Source organism: Polyergus mexicanus, unplaced genomic scaffold (genome assembly GCF_030449975.1).
Source record: "Polyergus mexicanus isolate NDT 795.1 unplaced genomic scaffold, iyPolMexi1.0 SCAF_2, whole genome shotgun sequence".
NCBI lineage: Eukaryota > Metazoa > Arthropoda > Insecta > Hymenoptera > Formicidae > Polyergus > Polyergus mexicanus.
This window is the reverse complement of record NW_027223322.1, coordinates 2,568,179-2,595,915: the sequence shown is the minus strand read 5'-3', so window position 1 is coordinate 2,595,915 and position 27,737 is coordinate 2,568,179. Positions and strand designations below refer to the sequence as shown.

General features: G+C 36.7%; 1 protein-coding gene and 1 long non-coding RNA gene across 3 annotated transcripts in view; one reads left to right on the top strand and one right to left on the bottom strand.

Annotated features, from left to right (window-relative positions):
- LOC138944139 (CCR4-NOT transcription complex subunit 6-like) overlaps positions 1 to 27,737 on the top strand; it is a 383,005-nt gene that overhangs the window by 186,151 nt on the left and 169,117 nt on the right. The window lies entirely within an intron of this gene.
- LOC138944181 (uncharacterized) overlaps positions 26,432 to 27,737 on the bottom strand; it is a 37,836-nt gene continuing 36,530 nt past the window's right edge. Inside the window, exon 5 of the long non-coding RNA XR_011448667.1 lies at positions 26,432 to 26,493. This is a non-coding gene — a long non-coding RNA (uncharacterized lncRNA). The remainder of the gene's footprint in view (positions 26,494 to 27,737) is intronic.

Genomic DNA, 27,737 nt, shown 5'->3' with positions numbered 1-27,737 from the left:
TGCGTAACTCCATAAAGACGTCCGCGTGGCAGTAATCGACTTTTATGTCATTTTCTCATACAAATGTAATACTTATACGACGAGAAGTCATTCGAGAAAACTCAATTCGGTATCTCAATTGAGAGGAGTATCTTCGGATAATCTTTCCGAGTTATGTCCTGTATCGTGTTGCGCCGTAACATTGTACGAGCTCAGAATAAATTAAATTGATAGATTACATCAAAGTAAAATGTCGATAGAGAGAGTTTGAGTTGAATTCGTAAAAACATACCAGGTTTACTCGAGAGAATTCTATACCAGGGAGAAAAATCCGCGTTCATGCGGAAGAAAAAAATATTCAACCTACTTTAATGAAGTACCTGATTTTTTGACGTGCTTTAAATTTCAAAAAATTACAAAAAATTATATAAAATTATATATATATATATATATACACATACATACATACATACACACATACATATAGTTTCATTGCTTTGTATTAAAATTAATTAAGACTCTGACATATAAAAATGTAAATTATTTTTATATTAAAATATTGTTTAAATGTATCGTTGTATATATATATTTTTTGATACATTCTAGAAATTTGATCGCCCATTTTATAAATATCATGTAGTTTCGATTAGGTAACGATATTGAGATTTTAGCGCGGATCGATTGGCAAAGACATGAAAATAAAATTTAACACTTTAAATTCGAGAATGTGGTATGCGATGTAATATCGCGGCGAAAAGGTACATAGTCAGCATGATATATATTTACTCCCAAGGCCTGAGGGATTTATAATTCTCATAAAAGCGTACCGCATTGTAAAACGCGATGTGACGCAACGGACTTGCTTCTAACTTGCAACCTGCAACCGATCTCTTTCACAGCTACATGTTCGGCTTTCAATGCGCCCCGGATTTAATTAAAATATTATACAATACAAAAAAATTTTTTTCAATTACCTCTCTTTGAAAATAATCGAATGATTTAAATGGAAAGTTTAAAATCTTCTCTCTATAATCTTTGCTTATATAAAGAAGTTTATAAAAATCTTCTTGTATTTTTATCTACATATATTGCCAAGATTATACAAAATATTATCATGGCAGCATTGTATTTTGTGAAATCTAATGTATTGTTATATTTATATTTAATTAGATATTTTTTGAAAGTTAAGATTCCTTTAAGGAATGTTTTTTGATATCGTTTGCAACTGTAATATCTATTGTTAATAGGAATCACGTATTGATATAATTTTTTTAGAAATATTGAGAACGTTTTTTGGAAACTGTATAAGTACGTCACTGCAATTTTATATGCTTATATATACGGCCTTATGATGACGGTGTAGTGCGCGATGACAGGTTCTGTCTGTGTAAGCACGTTTACGAAAGAGGTTGGCCAACTGAGACCTATAACTCGTTGGTTGGGAGTAACGTAACACGTTACCTAATCGCGCTCATGGCCTCACCACGCTCTGTCTTACCTCATTTCCTCGCGTTACGACGCGTTGTGTTTTAAGTTACGGGCTCGGTCAATCTGAGCTGATTAATTTTATAAACAGTTGCAACCTGCAGCGCGACGCTCCTGCAAGGAGCAGGACGCTAGGCTGAATGAAGACAGGACATCTGAAAATGGCAGAAAATTTATTTAGGAAAAATGTTTATTTGAAATGAATATTTTCGCAAAAATAAAAGTAATTTGGAATAAATATGAAAAGTGATAGTCTTTTTTAACTTGAATCTGTGAAATTAATTAATACAATTATATATAATTTTATAAGTTTTGTTTAGAGAAAAAAAAAGTTCCGTTAAAAAAAAATTTTTTTTTGAGTAATGTTTCGATTGAAATTTTATTGCATTAATTATTCACAAGTTAATCCACTTGCTTACAAAATTTTATTCATATTGTTTTCAAAATATAAAAAGTCAAATGTCTTATTTTTAATCAAGATACCATAATTGGAATAATAGACGGAATGATCGCGAGAATTTATTCGTGGAATATAAGAGACGACAATAAAAATTCAAAGCAATACATGGTCGCAACCGCAAATAAATTTCGCGTCTATTGTCTCCGGGTTCGCGCTAACTAACCAATGGCCAATCAAAGTCGCGATAAATTTTCCCGCGCGCGACAATATTTCCGCATTGAGTTTTAATATTAACAATTCACGTTGATTGCCGGAAGACCGCGACATGCTCAACAAATTTGCGTGTATCAAGACCGATACCGACAAGCGTAAGGAAACCTCCTTCCCTCCACAAATTCTCGACTCTGTGTGTTGTTACAGACCGCAAAATGCGATAATAAGTTATGGTCGTTGTTGTCTGAAGACGGGAAACTGATGTTATATCAACGCAAGTCAAGCATTAGGTTTGCCTGTGAGAAACTTGCAAACTTGCCGTAGTCTTGTGTTGCTTGTGCAATTAGCGCTAATTCTACTTGTATTGTTAGTAGTCATATCGTATTGATATTATTAGTACGGCGATTACATAATGTTTATAATTTTTTTGTGGCAATTTTATTTCAATTGCATCATTAATAGCAATAACATTATTTTGTTAACTAGTTAACAAAATAATAGCAATTTTATAATACAACGAAACAATTTTTATATGTTAAATCAGTGAAATTTTTTTCTACACAAACAGAATTCTTCTTTAATATAAAGATATTAAAAATAGAGTAAATCCCCGTGTCATTTTATTCCGTAAATCATATTTAATCATTGAAGGATGGATTTATTAACTAAATGGTACATATACTTATTACAACATCGCAGACACAGGAACATATGTTATGAAAATGGTAATAGTTTTGTATTGACTAGTCGAGTTTACGGCCTACCGATAGGATCGAAAAAAGACACGTACATCGAGCCGATGTAATCGGCACTGGCTAACCGTTGCCGTTGCTAAGTAAGCTAACAGCGTGTCTAATGGTTTTGCTCAGCTTTAACAATAGGCGCGCGCGCGCGCGCGCGCGAATCACCTGTTATAATCATTCATCTGTAAAGGAATATGATTGACATTAGTATTTTCTAATGGTTATTTTCTCTCTTCTTGTGATATCAAAAGAAAAACAAATTCTGTCGAGAAAAGAAAACGCAACTTAATCTTTTTTCAACATTAAAAAATCTTTTTGTATCTTAAAAAGCTTAATTGATTTAAAATTTTAGTACAGAAATTAAATAATGTTTAAAGATAAAAATCACTATGAATTGTACTATTCTAAAAATCGCATTCATTCTTATCTTAATATAGTCGAAATATTAATTTACTCTTTTATCTTTATCGCAGTACTATAGATAAACATTAACGTTTAGAATCGACGTTTTAGAATCGTTTGATTCTTAATGAACGATATTTACGTATATTTTTTATAGTTTCCAATTTCCTGCGTCGTTACTTTTACGGTAATAGTAATTATCTGGACTTCATCATTTATGAGTGTAATTGCAAAATTAATGTACGAAATATATTGAACTCGTAATAGATTCTATCAGATTACTTGTCGTTGATTGCTAAGTTTGAAGGCAGCAGAATTGTTGAGTTTACATTGCGCAAATTGAGCAGCCGACGCAGGTTTCATTGTGCGTGTTTATCCGTGCTGGTCATTATGGAACCAGTCGATTTCATTCCTAGAATAGCGAAAGTGTCCTTCTCATATGAAAGTCGATGCAATGCAACGATAGACCGAGTAAAATTATTTTCTAATCGCCTATATCTATCATCTATGTATATTATCGTAGATGATGTTGCGACATATCCGATATTTTGTTTTATGTAAAAATATATTTAATCGAAAAATATGTATGGCAAATTTAAAAGTTACAATATGCGATGATTTTTTTTGACATTTTCTACTTAAGAAAATATTAATTCCAAATTAACTGAAAGATCTCTCATTAAAAAATAGCATCGTGAAAGTGAAAATCGGCCTTTGTAATAATATAGTCATAAATTTCGCAGTAAGAAACAGCTTCGTGATTATATTACACTTATCAATTTTATCTTTCTTTCTCTTGCGTTCATCAATTTAATTCTTTTTTTCTCATCCTAAATCCGATACAGAATAATATCATGTGACATAATATGCAATGCAAACTTTATTTTCACTCGAAATGTCAAGACAAAGCGTCCGTCTGGGTATTATAATCGCGGTCAGCGAGGACATGTACAAATCTGAGGACATGTTGTAAGGAAGGAAAGGAAAGAAGGAGAGAGAGAGAGAGAGAGAGAGAGAGAGAGAGAGAGAGAGAGAGAGAGAGAGAGAGTCGACAACGTTGTCAGGTAGGATAAATTGACGGCTGTCTCCTTCAAAATGGCTCCCCGGGGTCCAATGCGACGTGCTATACCGCGACGAAGAAAGGTGATATTTACCCCCTGCACTTCCGGCGCCGCAACAAGGGCCGAAGACACGGATAGCATTCGTTGTGCAGACCAAATGTGTCCTGTTTTTCACCGCTTCTCGGTACACGTGTGCACGATCACCATTTTCTTTCTTATATTCGGTATCCATCATGTTTCTCGTTTTTACTCTTTGGCTTTTTGTTTTTCGGGTTTTCTCTCGTGTAGCTTTCGTTCTTGGTTTTTGATCTTTTTCTCTTTCTCACGTTTCTTTATCTTACAAATTTTCATTTTGCTCTTCTTTTGACAACCATTACATTAGCGAGTTAATTAAATTTTTCTCTCATCCGGAATATCAAATAAAATTTGGGAAAAGAAAAATATATAAATTCTAATTTACGTAAAATATGAAAACTTACGGAAAAGACTTTTTTCTCTCGCTTTGAAAAATTACTTAATTTTACGTACAATGCTTATTTAAAAAGTTAATAACTCGCGGATAGTTTTTAATTTTGAGATATGTCATATATTCTTCTAGCGAATGAATGAAAAATTATAATTATTACTAATTATGATTATTCGGTACCTGCAATGAGCTTAGTTGTACGGGATGTCGCGAAAGACTCGCAACCCCCTTCGTTGACTTAAGTGAACTAAAGTGAGGTTGATATTTCTTCGATGAAAACGATGAGATGGACATTTCTCATATATATTCCGAGAAGTAAGAGACAAAACGGGATCTTCCTGCAACAAGATGTCGAGTGTGAGCGTCAATTTGGCGAATTCGGTGAAAAACGGAGATATTCCATCGGGCGGGTAGATAAGTCAGAATCTGCGACCGCAGAATCGTGACAAGGACACGTCAGAGCCGTGCGAAAGTCCTGCTAGCAGGAAATGAGGAGCCCAAACGGATAATAGAGAGAACGCCCAGTGGCAAGGAATAAATCGTCGATTTCGTTTTATCCTTCCGCTTTCGGTGCAGCGCGATAATGTGCACGAGACCGAGCTCCTACGAGTTAAAACTCAAAGGAAGAATAAATTACTGTGAAAGTCAAGGATCTGAAAAATTTAATATAGAAGAAAGTGATATAAACACACACACAAAATCTTTATTATATTCTTTTTTTAGTCAATTTATATATATGTGTATCTTGTTACATGATTTATTTAACTGTTGATCACACGTATGTATAATAATGCGGGCATTTCTATCTTTCACTACTATCGATTGTTTTATTAATATTCAATTAATACTTGAAGAACTCGAAAAACGTTTTATAAGGGGAAGGAACGTTATGAACAGAACACTGATTTAGCCAGAGCTTGTGGTTTTGTATTTAATAGACGTCATCAGAACGAGGCAATCTCTTTCTCTCCTCTTCTATCGCCTCATGTCCGTCTTCTTCTTCCTTCCATTATACATGGATAAAAAGGAATTTGTAATTTCATTATTTCGGAATTTTGTTGCCACGTTCTCACGCTGCTGTGCGCGAAGCCACGGAATTGTCAAAATATCGCGTGCTTGCGAGAATTCGGGCCCTCTCTCGTGGAAGAGAGTCGCGGATTAACGAATACTTCCATGTTATGAAGTTCCGTTTGACCTACTTTATCCGAAAACTAAATTCAACAGTCATAACTATACTGTATAACTGTTAAATTGTTGAAGAATGTCGCTGCAATACCGCTTTGTGGAATATCTATTTTCAATATATGCCTTCCACATATCGCAATCTCGTTTGAAATTTTCTTTTTTTTGTGTACGATCATAAAAATCTGAAAATATAAATATTTTTAAAAAGGTTTTTTTTTTTTCTTCTAATATTTCTGTTATTCAAGTCGTGAACATACGCGCCAATATATTAATGTCTATAAAATTTTGTTTGATCTTTGCGATGTGGATGTATGATTTCTATTTAATATTATATTTATATTACATTTAATTTAATTTTATTGTATTTTACATTTCGCATGCGTGTTGCATTACATTATTTTATTTTATATTATATTTATATCATTTCATATATAGATGACAATCTACAATTTTTATTATCTGCCATTTTACATTTTATATTAATTGTACATTGTGTATTTTGCTTGTCTCTCTTTACCTTTTTAAAACGAACAAGGAACATTCTGCTAACTGCGATTAATGCAAAAAGATAAAGGAGTGCGGCAGAGTAAACGGACTTACACGCGCACGTTCAAAATCCGCGAATCGAATTTACGAAATTCGCGTGATTCTTAATATTGAGAGAGACGCGCGTGCAGAATGTGCAATTCTGAAATGGCCACGGGAAAACTTATTAATTGGGACGCCGGGAGCGTTTTCGCACGGCCCGCTTGCGGCGCTGTGATTGAAGTAGTTTGTGACTCCCGTTCTTGTTGCAACTTCGGAAAGCACGAAACGCCGCGGGAGAAAGAGAAAAAGAGATAGATAGACATAGGAGAAAGAGAGAGAGAAAGGAAATAGAGCTGCCACCGGTTGTACCACCGTATCTAATACCTATCGTAACTCCGTAATTTCTCGTTTCTGCAAGCACGCGGAAATGCAGCTTTAACGTCAGATTTCAGGGATTCCACGATTCCCTCCTCTCTCGTTAGAATCGCGACCGGATTTGACAAAAATACCATTTCAAAATTCATTACGATGGTCCAAGTCCCGTTATTCTTTTCTGCGATTTTACACGCTTATCGGGTTAAAGGATTTTGAATAACGGCCGTTCAATCTTCATAAAGAATGCTGTCGATCGCGGTTATTTTTGCGGCCGTTATCGACTTTTGCGAATGGTTTACCGGTTAAATTTGGATAATGCGAGCCGATCGTGATCCCGTGATTCCAATTCGGCGCTCGAGAAATCGTGACGAATCCGCGGAGATTTTCGCGTGTCCGCGCGTCCGTAAATCACGCGAGAACTTCCGTCCGGTATGTTTATTTCGCTGCTGTTCGCGTTAAGCACGGATTCATAACTCAACTGCCGATGCAATACGTTCCGCTGGACGAATAAATATGATCGGTTATACTCTCGATACCAATGCCGGCCCGCAGGGGCGTGCAAACAAAAAGTATCGCGAGCAACCTGGGCGTAAATTTTTTATCGCGCTTACACGTCAAACATCGATTCGTTTTCGCGCGTGTGTTTACGCAGTTTCTGCCCCTCGTTCCGATTTGTCACACGTACGATATTAACCATTCGCGAAAAATTATACCCTGTGTTTCGCGAGGGGTAAAAAACAAACACTTCGCCAATGGATTCGGAAGTTAATTTCGAATGAAAAATATTGTGCCAGCGCAGGATTATCTTTCAATGAAAATTCTTGCGAAATATCTTTTTTTCAACTTGAAAAAATTCTTCAAAATTATATATATATATATATATATATATTATATAACACAATTGTAATTTCTCAGAATTATGATTTCTTACAATTTGTTTTATAATTTTGCAAAAAATTATGATTTTTCTCAAATTTTAACTTAATATTTAGCCGTTTAGTTACGCTCTTGAAGCAAGAAGATTGAGATGTTATATCGTCGCCCGGCAAGATACGGTTACATTTATGTAATGACACCGAAAGAGAGTCAAGCGACGCAGCGTTTCTTCCTCCAAGCGACACGATTCCCCTTTCGCTTATCTCTTGTCCATAATCTTTCCCTCAGCTCTCGGTCTTATTAAAATTCCGGACGACTCTGACGCTACCACTCTTATCTCCCGCGATGAATATTTGCAAGGGGCGTGAATATGTTGAGATTTTAATACAAGGTGTCGCTGACTTATTACACTTTTCGCAACCACAGGAAATTGCTGGCAAAGAATGTATATCTTTTTTTTTTTAATTTGTAAAATTAAACATGATGATAAAGGATATTTAAAATTAGGGCATATTGAAATAATGCAGATGTTTTTTTTTTTTTTGTGACTTGATTCAATTATATAGAAATGTGTTATAAAAAAATCGCGATCATGTGTAGTATCTTACTCAAATTTTTTTCCGATATGTTTCTTTCATCAAAGCATATTTCACAGTTTCCTATTTATACTTCCACATTCATTTTCCTAAATGTATCGTCGCGAGGATGTGTATCGAGCCGCATTGAGCGCGTTCAACGTCGAGAGACCATATTATGATGAATGTCGCGACCTGGATTGCGAAACGCCGAGAGAATCGATCGATGACAATCGAAACGCCAGGCCGGTACAACCCGGCAATATATACATATTTACATAATGTACCGAATATTACCAATAACGGGACCAATCGTGGATCGATCATAACTCTATAGCTTAGAGAATACGTGCATTAACGAGTCCGCCCGGGCTGATTATGGCTTTTGAATCGGTCTAATTTTACCATCGCGCATCGACAATATTTTCGATAAAATATATAAATTCAACATAATTTCTAATATGTCGATGTTGCGGAAAATATTGTGCTCTCTCAGTCGGAAATTTTGGAAAATGCGCAAAGATTGCACGTTTAAAGAAAAAAAGCTTTAGAACTTTAGAATCTATAAATTTTCATCTTCTCAGCTGTTGTAATTCATATACTATCGTAAATATGAATTGGACACTATTTATGTTCCTTATATATAATTACTTTCTACTGCAGATTAGGAAGTATTGTGAGTAATACTATTACAACATGCATATGAAAATAAGAGTCGCGTAATTTTTATGTCGCGGGAAGAGACTTCGTTAAAATGGCAACGTAATCGTTTCTCCGGGGCCAAATGGCACGTAAAAGTTTAATTAAACGCATGCACAAACTACGATTTACTGCTCCGGGTTTTTTCCTCACGTATGCAACCTGCAATCTGAAATATCGGCGCTCCCATAGTTCTTGTCGTAATACAAATATGACGTAGTTATAAAAGAATCATTAAATTGTATGCTAATGCTTCGATGTAATATGTATTTAAGAATAGATTATAACGGCATATTATTAAATATCTCAATGAAAAGGAATATGAGCAACATAAATTTGCATTAACCTTGAAAGAGCTTCGTATCACGTTTTATAATCACGATTATAAATAATTGTTTAATTTGTGTTTGAATTTATACATACACATATATTGAAATATTCCTATCTCAAATTAATACAGGTAGAAACAATTCGACTTAATGAAATAACGATTACTAAAGGAGGAAGTAAATCAGTTACAAGTAAAAAACATTACTATTGTATCTTGTATTAGGCAAGAATAGTCCATTTGGAATAGATGAGAAAAAATTAATCTGTCGAGTAAAAGTTGATCCATCTATCTATCTGATAGAACGTATCGAGATTGCACGTTTATAGTCATACACTCATTAAAGACCGACGAGAAGATAACGCGGGAATAACGGGGCCCTAATGGCCGCGGGGTCGCGAATTACATTTCAGTCGCGGCAATGATGCTGCTTTCACGCAGCGAATCCGTAGACAGTAAAACTTTTCTGAACGGCAGTTAACTTTCACAGGAAGTACCTACGAATCGATTTATGGCTCATCATGCTGTCCTCTGATGTAGCGCGGCGAATGGGGACTCCGTTTGTGGACCCGCGTCATGGTTACGGCTTAATAACCCACAAATTCAGCACCGCGTTGAAAAGAGAAGAAACAGCTACAACGTACCATTACTTCGATTTCTGGTTTAACCGTTTGAATAGCGGGATTATCATCGGCGGTCGAAAAGTGTCACCGGTGTTGTCACCGTCTGTAATTTTCATCTACTGCCAAAATCGATTCGCGAATTACAATTGATTCTTTTTCTCTCTCTCTCTCTCTCTTTTTTTATTTTGCTACACTATGTAATTTACTAAATTTGCACCAGTATCTCTTCAACATGTTTCGATAATAATCAATTTTTATAGATATAAAGAAATAATTGATATAAAGAGATAATTTTGTGTACAACCGTTAGATATTTTATTTTTATCGTACAATCTGACGTTTTTGAACGTATGAAAAAAATATTTCGCCGGAGAATACAAGCGATAATCGTGTCAAAAGTTCATAAACGCTTATATATATATTGAACGCAATATCGTTGCCGATAAACGCTGAAACATATTATGACCAACGCCTAGCGCAATAATGGCCCGCGATTTGAAATTAACGCGAAAATTCTCGCTTTTCGAGCGTTATCGCTGCGATGCGTATCTCCATCTCTCTCTCTCTCTCGCATGCGGTCTCGCTGCATAAAAATACAAAAAAGAACAGAGACGCAACCTATGATCCTATGGCCTGACATATTAGTTTAACGATTACGGCGTTAAAAAGGTGCGCGCGTAAAAGCACGCGCGAATCGCGAGGGAGAAGAATTACGATCGCAAGAAGCGTGCGCGATGGGGAGTCGATGCATCATTTCCCAGCAAATCGCAACGTGCTCGCACGTAGGAAATCGGCGGCCGATGCGGCCGCGGATAATTGTAATGATGTCTTCATCGCACACCGGTGTGTTACCATCCCCGCCGATGATAATGTGCCGATTGATATAATTTATGACGCATGCTGCGTGACTAACGTCGGTTTCATTCATGTCGCCGCGCCGCGTATCCATGAGTTTTATTCTTGCAAGATACCTTTTTGCGCGACTTAATATTCTTTCCGACAAAGGATATTCTCCGTCATAGTTCGATAAATTTCGTAGAGAACTTCTTTTCACCAAAAAATTCATCTTATTTATATTATTCGGCTAATAATATTTTTATTACGTGTATTACAAAGGCGATCAGACAAATTTAAAAATTCATTAAAAGTTTGAGATCACCCACAGAAATTGAAAATTAAAATTAACAGTTCTAATATACAAATTTAATGTATAGAGGTCTATTATTGAATTTTGATTATTACTTCGATTAAACACTAAATGTAAAAATTCTTCGCTTTTTTATTATAAAACGTCATAAATTTTTGTTCTAATCAAACCTATATTTAAAACGATGCGCTCAGAGTTAATTAGAAGCTATGAAGCTACTACCACAAGCGTCGTTTTAAGTGTCGCTTTCTCATCACTCGTCGTCCGCCATATGCGGATGATTTACAGAAGTTTATAACAATCTCCTGCGGTTGCCGTACAGGTGATGTATTTTTAATGTCGGGCGCTGCCTCGCCGTTTTTCCCGACGGGACGAAAGTCCCGCGAAACTTTTATCCGCGCGTAGTTATTCGCTCTCGCGAAACTTTCGACGTACGGGTGAGTCTAAGACAGATTCCATCTACCGCGCGTATTTTACCACTCGCGATCCTCCAAGGGATTAAGGCCAGTATATCAGTCGCGTCGACGAAATATAAATCCGTATTCCTTTTAGCCGATATGTTTCCATCTCACCGCATAAATGTACATTCTTTTTTTATATCTTCGGCTTCAATATCGACTTATTCCACGTCATCTATTGGCGTGGAATAAAGTCGATATATATTAAAAAAATACTTGCCGATAAAATGAAGACTAAAAACGAAGATAATATAATATAATTGTGTGTATGAGATTGATTTTTTATAATCTTTACATGATATATATTTGATTCGACACTGACTCAATTTATATTTCTGGGTTATTTTTTAATATCTTTTGAAAAAAAAAAACAACATATTTTGTAGTTTTAATTATGTTGACTAGGTTGATAGTGGTTAAATAAATTTTACAATGATCTTATTTAATAAATTTTACGAATGACATTATTTTCTTTGGAGAGAAATTGTCCAGTGTACTGATAGAACGCGGAAGAGTATTGGCGAAATAATATCGAAATGTCCGTAGAAAGGATTAAAGGGATAGATATGGTAACTAGTTAGATATGTACTCGGGATGGATTTATCCCCGCTTGTTTTCCACTCCTCTTTCCTTCTCCCCTCGTCCTCCTTCGGCTGTCAGGAGAAATCAATATGGCCTGGTTGTGTTTCCGATGTCGATACAGCGTCGGTAAAGCGTGAAAAGTGTGGTATGTTATACTTTCTGACACTCTTACAAAGTTTTTGTATTATGCCTGTCCCTGTATTCGAAGAAAGAGGGGCTGGTCCCCTCTGATTGGAATGTACTCCTATACAGTCGCTTGACTTGAATCTCCCCTTCAATCGACCGTATAGTCACGGATATGTTCGCTTAATATTCTTCTGCGCGAACTTTTGCTTACTCCATTCGGTAAGTTCCGTCTTTTCTCTTGATCAAGCATCATGGTTTAATACAGTTCGATTCCTTGACAGCGAACCATGCGTATTTAATCTGTTATTTCTTGACATTTCTTGACATGACTTTTTATTCATTGTAATTTTTCATGTTATATCATCTTCAAAAGTTGAAGTTATTTTTATCTTGGTATTCTCTCTTGTTCCCTTGTAATTCTTAGAATTATGAAAAAATTACGAACATATAAAAACGCTTGGACTAAATTTTTATTGAATCAATGGGAGCGTTGTAAACGTTAACGATTAAAGCATCGTTAAGAAAACATAGCAAAAGAAATACTTTAATCTACGAATTGTTGCCATTGTTTTTCGGTACAATAGCATCCGCGCTGTCATCCTCTTGTTTTCGATACAGCTTTCGAATTGCGATCTTGTTTCGCATTCATCAAATATAAAGCCGAGAGTGATTCTCAGCATGCGCTGCGTCGACTTTCGAAGTTCGGCCGCGGTGGCAATTAGCGATGGCATAAATAAATAAGACGGAACGCGACAAATGTCGTCGAGCATGTTGAGCAGCGCGCGCGACGTCAAGGAAGCAGGCGTTCATGAATATGAAATCGAATACGGAATGAGCCCTTTTGTCTTCCGCGTCGATCGTTTCGCGAACTTAGTACGCCTAATCTCGCTTCGTTCGCTTTGTCTTTCGCGGCTAAAGTCAATTTCGCGCATTCCGATAATCAATCGGAAAAGAATCATCTGTATTTTTTGTTTTTATTAGCGTTCTTAAGATTTCAGATATCGCGATTTATAAATAAAAGACAGGAAACAAATACATTTGTAGTATATAATACAATTGAAATAAAATGAGAGAAAAAGACACAGTAAAATAGTAAAAAGAATTGAAATTATAAATATTTTGTTTTATAATTAATAATATGAAGAAATTTATAAAATTTGTCATTTTTATTTTTGTATATATAACTTTATAATATATAAGTGTAATTAAAATAAATTTAATGTCACTATTACAATCAGGTTTTTGCAGTTTTTCCTTTTGATCTCTTTTTTACAAGAAATGATTTTTTTTCTAGGACATATTTATATCCGAATATATGACCTAGATATCTTCGTCGTTATGTATCTCGCTTCTCGAGAAAAGAGCTCTTCATCATTTTATCGAAAGAACAGAGTCCAAGAATCGCCTCATCGATCGGAAAATTTTGATTTTACGTTGGAAAATAAGAAACAGAGATAAGAGCATTCTCGCCTGCAAAGATACTTTCAAGAAAATATCGCCATGAATTTGAACTTTGCGATCATTATCGTTAAAAGAGTAATTAAATCTTGCAATAAGATGTTTTTTATACGCTTTCCTGTAGCGAATGCGTTTAATAGCAGCGGTCGCACTTTACTTCCGTGTGCCTGAAAATGCAATTGCGAGTAACAAGATAGCTAATGACCTTAACTATATGCAACTGAACGATATTTCTTTCGACTAAAAATTCCTCTTGCATCTTTATATCACTCCGGGGAAAAAAAAAAAAATGGAATAAAGAATGAGAGTAATTAAATTATGATTAAATTATACACTTTTCACGTAATGCGTTTGTAACTTAACCGCGCCTCGAAATTAGCTGGGAATTAACTAAGATAATTTAATCATCTGGCCGGCTTATCTCTTAACACGTATCCACAAAACGTTTTAGAACCCCGCCATGGTTTTAGGAGCTTTCGCGCTGATAGAGACGTTATAGGATTAAGGAACAACACTGCGGCCATTAAAGGCGACTCTTTCGTGCAATATCTTTAATTACAAAGATACTATTAGTACGCGCGACGTTGGCGGTGGTGTAATTAACGCGATATACCCGCGACTATAATTCCGCGAGTCACGATGGAACCGTCTCTCGCGAGAGGTATGGATATTTAAGCTGTTGCGGCCATTACTGCGTGACTGCCGACGATAAAACCTTGATAGAGCAATATTATTCAGGTAATTTTGTTGGCTCGTATCAACCAACGAACCATCGATGTGCAACGGGATAGCGATTCGATCCTGCGCTTTATTTTGTAATATAGTCACACTTATTAACGGATGGTGTTACAAAAATGCTTGGACTTTTCACTCAAAATACAATTTTGATTTGAACTTATGCGATATTTAATATAAAAAGTTTCAAATTATATAATGAAATTTTTATAGAGGAAGATCACGATATTCTCGTATAAAATACACATATCGCGCGGAATAAGGAGAGAAAGTGCATGATTTTTGAGACGTTGTTGCAAATTGATGCACGATATGCTGAACGGACATGATGCGATAGAAGCTGATGCTAGTCTAGAATGGTCGCTAGGCTAGAATAATCGATTACGAAATCTCTGACTTATGTTAGGAAAAGATGGTCGTTTCTTCTCCGTCAACGGTATTCCTTCTCGTGACTCAATCTCGATCACAATTTTGTCTTTTTCCGTTCTGATTTCCATGTAAATTGGCTTAAGAACCAATCATCGCTTCTTCATAACTGAAGACGACAATCTGATATCTCTCGCCTCGTCGTGTCTTTCGATAAACCGTTTTAATGTTCTTTTTAATAATGATTCCTTAATATATTCTGCGCTAATGTAAATGAACTGTGTTGTGTACCGGAACATACGTCGTACGGTATTAAACGACGTACGGTATCATCGGCAATTATCACGGATAAATCACAGGAATTAATTGATAACGGTCTAGGTATTGCTAATTGCGCGTCTAAAGACTCGCAATCTTCTAAGGACAAGCAAGAGGAAATTCTTTTGACATGCCGAATCTTTCATGATGTACGTTTTACGAGTGCTACATTTTACGTTTTATGTTTGAACATACTCGACTTCCGTCATGAATACCGTAGTAGTAGCGCCGTTAACCACTACACTACAGGATGATTGCAGCTCCTATTCACTTTAATGCCCGGCATGATTCATAACTCACTCGTAGACCTTCAATCGTAAACTCGTACATCTGTAGATCTATAATGATAATTAGTAACGTAATATATACGGTGTGTTTCGAAACGAAGTGTGTTTCAAAATTAATATCGTATCCTAATTTTAAAAATGTAAAAGGAGATGATATCGTAGAAAAAGATTTTTATCTAGAAAAAAATTGAGGTTGCGATTTAAATAATTTTGAATGTGATTTGAAAATATATTACTTTACAGATCTAATTTTAATTTCGATTATTGACGCGTGTTATCATATATGAAAATAAATTATTTATGATAAGATTATTAATCCAATAATTATAAATTTTATTAAATGTAAAATTTTTATATATGTGCGTGCTAGCAATCTATATTGATTATATTTTTAAACGAGTTGTTTTTTTAATAACCATATATCGTTCCTTTGAATTATATGAATGTAAATTTTATTAGATTAAATTTTATTATCTAATATTTTCTACTAATATTATTTATTCCCGAGCGAAAGTTCTCTCTTGTACATTATGAATGCATTATATTTGCGTAGATATGTAAACACATATATATGTGTACGCGCAATGCAAGCTGTTTTACCCGTAATAAATACCAGCCATGTGTATTCTTGCATGCGAAAAAAAAAACATACCATTCCGACGTGACATACCTCGGAAAGCCGTTTCACATTTGTGCCATTTTACGCTACAGCGTTTTCTTTATGGGAAAGCGGTATTATTGAGAGCGATCGATGCCAGCTTCACAACATGCCAGATCAATCTGATCCGCGAGCTCGATATTTTTCTTCTACGGCCGTGTCACTGTCCGCGCGGGCTCTATTATTTATACAGGGTCGACCCGAAAAGTTGGGCATTGGCGGAGATTAAAACGTCGAGTCTGACATCGCGGGGAACCAACAGCGGCGTTTGTAAACGATTTCGCCGTGCGATAACGCATAAAACGCGACGCGATCGAAATTTTTATCACGGCGCAGCGGTGCGTCCTGAAATTTTGATTACTTGCCTTTTTTGCCGGATGTTGTCGGCTTTATCGAGGTAAACTCGAATGGGAAATACGCCGCCGGGAAACGTATGCGCGTAACTCGATGGTGCGGCATGATGATGCCTCTCCGTTCAGTGATCAGGCTTATGTGTGTGTGTGTGTGTGTGTGTGTGTGTGTGTGAATCAAACTTTCATACTTGACAATGATTTTGACGTTTTCGTTAATTTTTAATTTTTTTATTTAGCGAAAGAATTATAGCTGTGTCTGAGAATTTTCATTTTAAATAAAATTGACAGAATCGAGTTTGCATCTTATTATTTCGAATAAAAGAATGAATTTGTAATTTAATAAAAGAACTTAGATAATCTAATTTCTCTTTCAAGTAAATTTTCGTGATTTATAAAGGCCGAGTCATCGAAAGGCGCAAATTCCCCCAAACGCAGAGATAATGTCGTCCCGTAAATTACAACCGGCAATTATCACCAGACCCCTCGACCGGATGGGTGCGCCTGGTTGCAAGCATGCACCTGGTTGCTCGGTCGGTTGCATCTACGCTAGTAAATCGCAACATAGTCTGCGCGCGCGCGGTTTGTTCCGAGAGCAGCGTCTACGAAGGAAGGCAAGGACCTTCCACCTCGTTCATCCTGATCCTGGAACGACAAAGGACGACGGATACGCGCGTATCTCTCCGATGGCGAGGATATACGCGCCGAGCTAGGCCACCATTTTCATAAATCCACCGTCGTCGGCCTTAATTGCAATTTGCCGCAACGTAGTTGCGCAGCGTCCTTTTGGTTAAGATGGCACATCTTATTGCACACCACTAAGATCCGGCTTTGGACGTGCTAGACAAACAGCCGGTAGGCGCGCCTCTGGCTGCATCAATCAAGGAGTGCGATCGACCCCAGTAGTATTGCATATTTTAACTAAATTGAAGCTGTGAAATGCAAAATAGCGCGAATGCATTTCTTAACACTGTATAAATTATACGATATATTGTAAATGTGGTAAAGGCTCTTAGAGATATATGGGCGCAATCAACGGAAATTCTTTTTCATAGATAATACAATATATTCAAAGTCTCAAAAGAAAAAGACTTAATCCAAAGAGTTTTCTTTTCATGGCTCTTTCATATTTTACGTTAAGTCTCTTGGTATCGTGTTTTCGACAAAAAAAAAAAATAAATTATATTATATTAGGCTTAAAATAAGACACATAAAAGTATATTTATAGAAAACGAGAATCGTTATTTTAGACGATGATCCGTCGACGTATCGCGCGCGGCTGGTGCTGCGGAATGCGACTGCATCCAGTGTAAATCGGGCGCGTTGGTTCTAAGGCGGAGCCGTTACGTCTCTCGTCTCTTCTCCCGCGGGGACAGGTTCAAACTTTATGCGCGCGCCAAGACGCGTTAACGACGCACGGGTTGAAGCTAACGCGTCGTAATGCGACTTCAAAGATTCACGCGTCTAGTCGTGTCGGGTGCGAAACCCACAAGTAGATCGGGGAATTTTTATGGACTACAAGAACAGCCCGTCGTCTCTGTGATACGCACGTGTTCAGCCTTCGTTGCTCCGCAGTCCCTCGCTAGGAAACGACGCGGGTATATATTTCCACGAGCTGTCAGAGAAAGATTTGATTGGATAAGAAAAATTCTTTTCTCAAGAATTTTATAGTCTTAAAATTGTATGGTATAAAAAGAGAAAAGAATATTAATATCTAATATCATAAAAGATTTTTAACTTTATGATATCTGAATTACTTCAAAATTTGTAAGACATAATTGAACTCGTATCATTATACTTTATTATATCAAAGGTATTCGAAACTCTTTTCGTCGATTTTCCTTAATAATTTTGTGCCGCAATTTGTTTGAAGTTTGTTGAGCTCTTTCCATTGAGCCTCCACGATCCTCGTTTACGTTTCCGTGACATTAAAACGTCGTAGCGCGGTCGACGGCGGTATTGAGTAACGCAAGCAAGCAAGGCGAGCGACGAATTGCTCTCGGATCATTTCTAGGATCGCCGCCTCGCACGAGACGCGATTTCGTTTATTCCGTCCATCCGGGTACCTGGTTTTCTCGTCGCAAAACACGCCCAGACGTAGTAAACCATCGCTGCTTTTCACTCCTCTTTTCTCGACCGCTGCAACCTCGTTAGCGTGCGCGCGCTGTGTGCATCTAGATTCTCGGTTAGCGTGGTGTTAAATCGTTACTTTGATTGCGTGCGCACATCCCAGTTGTCGAGAGGCGCGGCGTTAAAGCGAATTTGTACGGCGATGCATTCGCGCGATAAATCGTTCAGAGTGAAATCATACAAGTAGTGAGAATAGTGAATCATGGTAAGAGAGATTTCCTCGAAAAAGCACGCGATGAAAGAGGTACACGCATTCACATCGTCTTTCGCTTTGATCAATGCGGATTTAATCATTCGGAACGAGGTCACGCGAAAATGTAAATGTTGCGATATGAAAAAAGAGAGAGAGAAGAAGAAAGAGAATAGCATAAACGATGCAATAATCTATAAAATAGTAATATCTAACGATTATCTGAATTTGTAAAATCACTTGTTGCTATACTTGTGTCATACGAGCAACGCGTTAACGCAAATACGGGATATTATGTATATCGCGGAGCGAGGGCATGAAAGCGCCTTAAAAGCGGATTCGACGTCACCTGCGGCTGGCTACGTACAATCGCTCTTTCACGCAGTGCGAATTTGAGTAACAACGCGCCTCTCTCATTCCCGGCTTCTCTCTAATGTCGCACGGGCATTTCTTATCCGACCTCGCTCTCTTAACGAGACCGAAAGTACGCGAGAGAACGCCAGGACCCCGGCAATTAAGCGGGATAAATAGATAGCAACGGGCACATCCGGTCGCGCCTCTAATGAAAGCAACGTATGTGGAAAATGAGATTTTTACCGGTGTCCTTACATTGGACGCCAACTCGCTGCCGCGAACTTGGAGCGCAAATTGCGAAATGCGCGGATTACACACGATTACGACCGGAACGCAATGCTGCATTCAGTGTTGATTACCTTGCCACTGCAACTCTGCTACATATCACTGTAATACGTAAGAAAGATTGATGAAGGAAGGAGTTGTAATACTTTCTTACAAAGGCTAAATTATCACTGTGAAATAAATTATTTGTATCTTTTTATTATAATTTATCAAGACGCGATGACTTTAACGTTACGTAATCTATTTTAATATTTTCACACGGAATTATCGCTTTTATATTCTTATTTAAATCATTGGAATATTGGAAATAAACTCGATGAAATATAAAACGTTTCGAAAGAGTGATGTGTGTCTCGCTGCGATCCTCGGGCGGGCAAGAATGCGTCTCGTTCTCGCAGCCGGGCATAATTGCTATTTATTGCGCGCGAGACCACACCGACTACAATTCCGCGGTGTTATATTACCGCGCTTTAGCGCGTCTTTTCCGCACGAGTGTCGCTTATTGTACTCTCGCGATACGACGGCGATGATGCCGTCGTTGCTCGTAATCCGGTATATTTCGCGCGTAAATGTACGAAGCTGTTGAAAATCTTGCGAATCGGCCAACTGACGACGATATTTCTACCTGATGAGCATGCAGCGTCGTGATACGACTATCGTGATTTCGCGGTCAGTTCGCAAGAATTAGATTCGGAGGATTAGATTCGCTCGCGCCGTTCCCACGGAATTACACAGAATGATTCTGGCACAAATGAGACGGGGCTATCTCCCTCGTATCTAAGATAAGAGAAACGGTAAAGAAAGATATCGCATGGTTTAGTGAGATGTGTAACTTTTCTTTTGCCTCTGTTTTTATAGATGCATCTACAAGATACAATAGCAGCTGTTTTTTTGAGAGCAATTCTTTTACATCTATCGATTCCTCCCGTACTTTCTGATTAATCTCGCAAGCAGGTTTTCTATTAATTAATTACTTACCAAAAGTAATAAATTATATCGTATGTGTTGTAAAATGTAAAATGTATGTAAAAATTTACAAGGTTGAAAGACTCGCTTAACTATTTAATATCCTCATTGCATCGCTTGCTGTCATCTCTCGACGTAAAAAATTCTTTATTACCATCGCTCGCTAATGATGCTTGGCCGAAAATACGCGCGTTAAATTTAGCGGAGAAGTAATTTCCGACACATCACATGTGCAACGCTGCTACTGTTAACGGGCATGGTAACGGGAGAAAACACGGGTTGGAACTTCCCTCGATTCCTAGCGGTATGGCAAATGTTTGACTAACGTAGAAATAACAGCGTGGACAAAGAAAACTCAAGCGAAACTTCATCGCTTTGGCAAACATTTAATTAAATCAACGGACCTTTTCTTAAATCAACAACAATCCAAGTTGAAAGCAGGACAATGCACGCGCCGCGGAATGCTGACTTTTTCGCAAAGCTTTTCTTAAGACGAAATCGGAGCATTTACTTTCGGGTTAAGTCTTGAGGCGATCGCCGTGATGGAAATGCATCAATCGCGATTTCTAAAGCAAAGATTTAGAATTTACTTATTATTTAAGATGTATTAATTCTTTAAAAATTTACTCCATTTTATGAAATTATATGTACATTTATAAAACGAGGAAGACCTTTCTGAAAAGATAATTTATAGTTACATCAAATTTTATATTGTATCGTTTTTGTATGCAAAATTTAGTAAAAGCAAGTAAGAACTTTTTAGCCAAGTCAAATGAAGAATTTCTTTCGCATTACAGTTTATCTATTTCCGATTTATATCGTACAGTTGTGATAAGAAAAATCACACTTCTCCATCTCTTTATATCCTTCGTATCATAAAACTAACATTAGCTCAAAAAAAAAAAAAAAAGATTTAAATCCTACAGATAAAAAGCAACGGACATATGAAAGGTTACAGTACCACTCTTACCGCAAAAAAAATGCGGCAGATAAAAATAGAAACGATCGGAAAATATGGCGCAGACACGCGGCGTTGCGGGTCGCAAATTCGTTTTCAATACCGCAGCCATGTCTGAACGCATTAATGCCCCCTATTCGCCCCACCTACGGAAACGATACTCGGGAGACCTTTTTATTGTCAGGAGCACGTACAACACGCGATGGCCATCCCGTATATACGCTGTGTTTATGCCGTAGTTAGCCGGTCACGGCGATCCGTTATTCCGTATGCTACCAGCTGGCCGAAACTGTCACGCATTAACGACTCACTAAATTTCATCGCGCTTACCCTTCCCCGTCTCGCTCTTTTTTTTTAAATTTATTTTGTTTTTATTTTGCCTCTCGTAATTCTTCGCGATTTTTTCCCGTCGCTTTGGCGGCTTCCTCACGCCGCTCTTGTCTACTTTTTTCTCGTTTCTGGCTAACATCCGCCTATCTTGCACGTGATATCCATAACATTCTCTGCGCGAAATTTTCAGGACACGCGCTACATAGATGTCAAAGTAAAAAGAATGATCAAGTAATAGTCAATTAAGAAAACTTTAACCTTGAATTTAATATTATCACAGACTCTATTATTAAAATATTTTCCCGTAAAACGTTATACAACAAAGAAATAATATTTACTGTATGACTCGAATAGCTTCTTCTCCATCTTCTTCTCGGGTACATTTCTTCTTCCGAGTTACAAAATTACATTAGACGTTTTAGTTTTACAATATTCAGTAAAGAAATACTTGAAAAGACGTTTACGTTTAATCATCCTACCCCTTGCAAAAAAGCTACGATGCGACGTGTACTCTCTTCCAAGCGAGCGCGAGACATTTTACTTTGGGAAGCGCACGAAATGCGACTAATGCAATTTACCTTGGCTAGACAATGTGTTTGCAGCGCAAAAAGGCCAACGCGCCGGGAATATCGCGTTGTCTCGTATCGTCTACTGTTTGCGACATTTTCCACCTTGCGCGCGGAGAACATCATTGTTCTTAACGTTGCTTAGTTCTTCTTACGCGCGATCTTGTACTCTATTTCACCCCACTCTGAAATTTTACAACTCGTCGACCATAGCGAGAACGGAAGATATTGCCCCGATGCTAATTATGAAATAAAATCAACCGCAAATTTCAACGACTATTGGGGCACGATAAAATTCGCGACGAAAAACTCGGAGCTTCCTGATATCGCGGTGCTACGCTAAAGTTATATACTATAAATTAGGATACGCGCTTTGTGTCTCGCGAAAATAAAGGCTGAAAGGGATAACGAAAATTTAACCTGGCTATATTTGAACGCGCGCGCGTGCACCATAGAAACCTTCCCATGGAAACGCTTCTATCAACGCTCTCGCTGTGTACAGCTGCTCTCGTTTATTTTTGTTTCTGCGAATTTTTACATCGTTTCTATTCGTTGCGCTTTAACTTTTTGAACATTGTGAAATATGTATACTTTTATGCTTGAAAACGTGCTTTAAATAAGCGTACAACCGGTTTTATACGAAAGCTACACATTCGTATCTGAAGAGAAAATTTTCAAATTTAAAATAACAATATCGTTTGATTTGATATCTTGAAATTAGATATTAATGTATTTTTTGGAGGAGAAAGAGGGACGAAGAAAAACTTTGAAAAGTAAAATTCATCGTCTCAGATTTGTGCTAACTTCTAGAATATGGAAAAAAATTGTGAAAAATTTTGATCATATTTATATTCTCCAAATTATTTGAACATAAAATCCTATTTAAATCATCATGGCATAAATTACTTTCTTTAAAAGCATATTTAAAAATTTTTGATATTAAGAAAAAATTAATATTAATAGCGAACATGTGTGCGCTAGGAGATTCCGTGAAAATTCGCGAACATGTAAGAATGTTTACACCGAGAACCCGCAAAATATTTCCACATGCGCATCAAGTGTTTCAGCGAGACATTTTCTCGACAATGACGACAACGACGACGACGACGACGACGACGACGACGACGAAAAAAGCTCGATAAGCCAAAATGCATTCTCTTAAAGAGTCGTAACGTTTTTAATCTTGTCGACAATAGCGGCGTCTCTATGGGGAATCGTCAACCTTGGGATAAGCGCGGACGCCGTACGAAATGAGAGGAGAACTCATTTTCCATTTTCACGTCCGCGCCATTACATATATACGGCCGTTGGCTCGCTCGTGAAACGGAATATCCACAGCATAACGTTACGAGGTAGTGGACTGTAGCGGCGAATACGTTTTGAGCAGTCTCGTCATGAAATTGGAGAGCTCGTGGGACTCGAGCCACAACAGACTTTGAGCACGCGCATTAATAATTCCCGAGAGATAAGTTGGATCTCGGCTTATCGCCGTTTTATCGTCCGCGTAACATGTTACGAATTAACCTCGCGGATAAATATCAACCTGCGAACGAGCCTAGCACGACTGACATTTCGCTATGCGGCTATCTATAATGGATTAATGTCCTACTTTTCTTTCTGTACTGCTTTCGAGTTGATGTGTCATAACATGTGAGCCCCACAAATGTTTCTTTTATGTTAATAATGAAGAGTAAAAAGAGAGATAAACATGGAAAAATAGAAGTAAAAAATAAAATTAGATATACCTATAAAGAAATAAAGAAAAGACTAGAAGATTGGCAATATGTTAAAGTTTACAACATTTTTTTAGAAGTGTTAAATAAAAAACCTTAAAAATGTTTTTTTTTTTTTATCATTGAAAACATTTGTAATATTATGTTTTAATCGATCCATAATTTCATTTTTCACACACATACACGCTCACGTAAAACTTGTTAATCTTTTTCTTTCGCTCACAGCGATTCGATTCGGGAAGCTTATTATCCGTGGTATCCATGATTCTATCGATATACCTAAGACCGAGGTAGAAACTGTGCGATTGTCGCCGGCGGCTTAATGAATGTTACCGCTTCGACATGTGGCGAGGAGAAAGAGAGACAGAGCGAGATGACAGGTGCGGGCGGGCAGGTCGGACTCCGCCACGCGCTGGGGAACAATAACTTGGTCATCGTGAGCTGACGTGAATACGGCCGGGGCTATTAATGTCCGATAATACGCTGTCATTGAATCGCGCGCGGACAATCAGCCCGCGGCCAGCCGTAATTTATGCACGGCATTATGGCCGACGTGCGCACGAAAGAAGGGAGCCGAACGGCGCCTTCGCATGCACACGTCAATGGTTCGCTAATGAAACAATACGACCGATGCATCATCGAGATTCTCTTCATCTCTTTCTCCCTTTGTCTATATCTCTATGTATGTCTATTTTCCGCTCGCGATCTCCGCGTCTCTGTCTTTTCCCGATATTCCGCTCCTCGATATTTCTCCACCTCTCATCGTGTAAGCTCGATGTGTCTTTGTCCGCTGATGGCAAATTTGAGCAGTCTAGCTGCATATAATTTCCGGAGTGCGATTATAAAGGATGTTATTCAGACGAGGTGTATGATAAAGGAAAATGTGGTGCTGTTGATGCGCAACCGAATGAACTATTAATATTTCTTAGCACAAGTGAAGAGAAATGATTATATAATTTAACAATTAAATATCAAAAATAAATACGATTAAATTTAATTTATAATTAAAAATCTTACAAATATTATGACAAATAAGAATTTGTATTTATATTATTATTTGCGTAAAAGAAAATTAAACTGTGTGTGAGAGAGTGTGTGTGTGTATAAATATTATATATTAAAATGAATTTTTTTGACGAAATAATCTGGTCTTGTAGATTATAGAAATTCAATGTATTTCTAGTCGTTTATTAAATGTTATGGGGTATTAAGTGGGCTTGACGTTTCTGAAATATATCGTTTTTTTTTTTTTATGCGACGAGGAATTTTCGTACGTCACTCTCAAAACGCAATTTGCTGCATTATTCCGCATATAAAAGAGATAGTTTGAATAATTTTTTGTTATTATTTAATTCTGATAAAATAAAATTCAACATATCAATGCACTTTTTCATAAAATCTTTATAAAGTATATTCATACAATATGTCACTCATTTTTAATTGAGAAGTAATTAAGGCATAAAACTCTATTTTGGCGGGATTTATTTAGGCAATATATTCAAGTTATATTATTTTTGTCTCGAAAAAAAAAAACAGAAAGGATAATAAACACTAATCTTTCCTCTGTATAAAATCTGCATAATTCCGTGCGTATAAATTTTAATTAAATAAGAACTTTCTAATATTAAAAATTTAAAAAGTCTAACTTTTATAAAATTTGAGAAGAAACTTAAAAGGAAAAACACTATAATAGAGAGAGATTTCTGTAAAATAAACTACATACTAAAATTTCTTCCCGCATCACATATTTTTTCATTAATTTACTCCTCAGATTATTCGGCATTATTTTTTGATCTTTTCTATATTTTGAAGTATTTTACTTTCACCCTATCTTTTTTAAAATTGAATGTTTATTCTTCAATCGCTCTGCTTTATATTTCACAATTTTTATCTTTCACGTGTTCTGTCGGAGAAGTTGCTAACCACTTGTTTATTTTAACTTTTCTTCTTCGCTATTTAATCCTATTTTTATTAAGTATTTATTCCGCGATTTATAGAGCTTGTCTTTCCAATTATAATAATATATATATATATATATGTCAATACCGATCATTTCGAACTTACTCCTTTCTCGGTTATAGATTTTAATCATCCGATGTCTTTTTTGTGGTGATTCGGCGGAATAAGCATGACGGGCAGCTCGTTCCGCGCGTTCTTGTCACTCGCGACGATTGAAGTCGCCGTGTGTGCGGCGCAGCATCAGGCTCTGCACACATTGGCCAAAGTGACATTGCAGCTCTGGTTGCATCCGCTGCCGCCGCGTCGCGTCGTGTCTAATATGTTGTTGCATCTCGCGCGTATGCCGAGAATCGTATGCATCGCGCTGCGTAATCCTCGGAAACAGCGGGTGTGTCCGCCACGAAGAAACGAGAAAAAGGAACGTGAGAGACGAGCGTCGCATCGTTACCTCGTGCATGTATCTTTTATATATCACCGTCGGCGCTTTTTCGTATCATACGTCTCGCTTAAGCTTGAATCCGCAACGAAATGCTTTGCGTTCTTTTCTATCGTTTCTTTCGATTATATCTGATATGTGAATTCCTCCGTACAGGAACTTTCTAAAAATATAATTTTATAATATATATATTTATTTGTTATTAAATTTAATTAGCTTATAATTAGTGAAAATTAAAAAGGATAATTTTATTACAAAGTTAAATTGAAAACACGTAATTTTGTTAATTAAATAAACAAACGATTAATTATATATTTTTTTAGGCATTAATCGTCAATATCTTTTAGATTATTAAAATCTTTTCCAGAATTTACTTTTTTATAAGATGATTAGTTTCGTCATTTGCGTTAACATTTATCCTTAATTGATATAATCATATTTCATAATTATTATAAATTAAACACGAAAGCTAATGCCAGAAGCAATAATGCAATTACGTGTATCATAGTCATAGTCCTAGTTATCGGCACTAAATATGTAAATATGTGTGATAGAGATGCTGCATTTTGTACAAGGCGATAATTACTATCATACTGACTTATTCATTATAGGGTCACTCATTAGAGTAATTGTTGCAATGCTTAATTAAGTTCATTGACTGGTCAAGCGACGTTTATACCAATTATGTTTTGATACGTTGACAAAATTATCGCTGCTCTTCAATATTTTTGATAAACTAATTAGATGCTGCGATAAATATTTACGTCCTCATCGGCCGCATTTTATTATTATCCGATGTTGCATCTTGTACACGCATTTTTTGAATTTATTTTACGATAAAAATTATTAACTTATTTTGCGATAAAATGCAGATCGCTTAATTTTTTTCATAATAAATTCTTTCGATAATTAAATAATAAAACGCAAATTAACGATCTATATCATCTACATATATCATATATATAAAGAATGTATTACATATTAAATCTTTTGTAATTGCATATTTTTTTACTAAAATATAAGAATAAAAATGTTGCACTGAAAAATTTCTATTCCGGATCTTTCTTTAAATTCTGTCTCTTTTTCTCTCTTATTCTGTTGGTTCAAGAAAGTGTTCGCCGATTATAAAGCGAGGTTTATGCCGAAAGTGAGCTAAATGATTTACGATCCACGGAGTCAAAAAATTCTTCTCGGTTCGCCGAGTGTGCACGTCTTCTCGCTGTTGTAAATGACATTACTGCACGTGCGGGATGTGTATGTACACATGTGCATGCCGTTATATATATCCGCAAATTTAATTCCTTTCTTCGCTTTATGAGAACAAACGGATATACTTTGCTCGTTCGTTTCGTGAGCTTTAGTCGAAAGCGACTTTAAAGGAGCAGTACTGTGCGATCCTTCAGATCG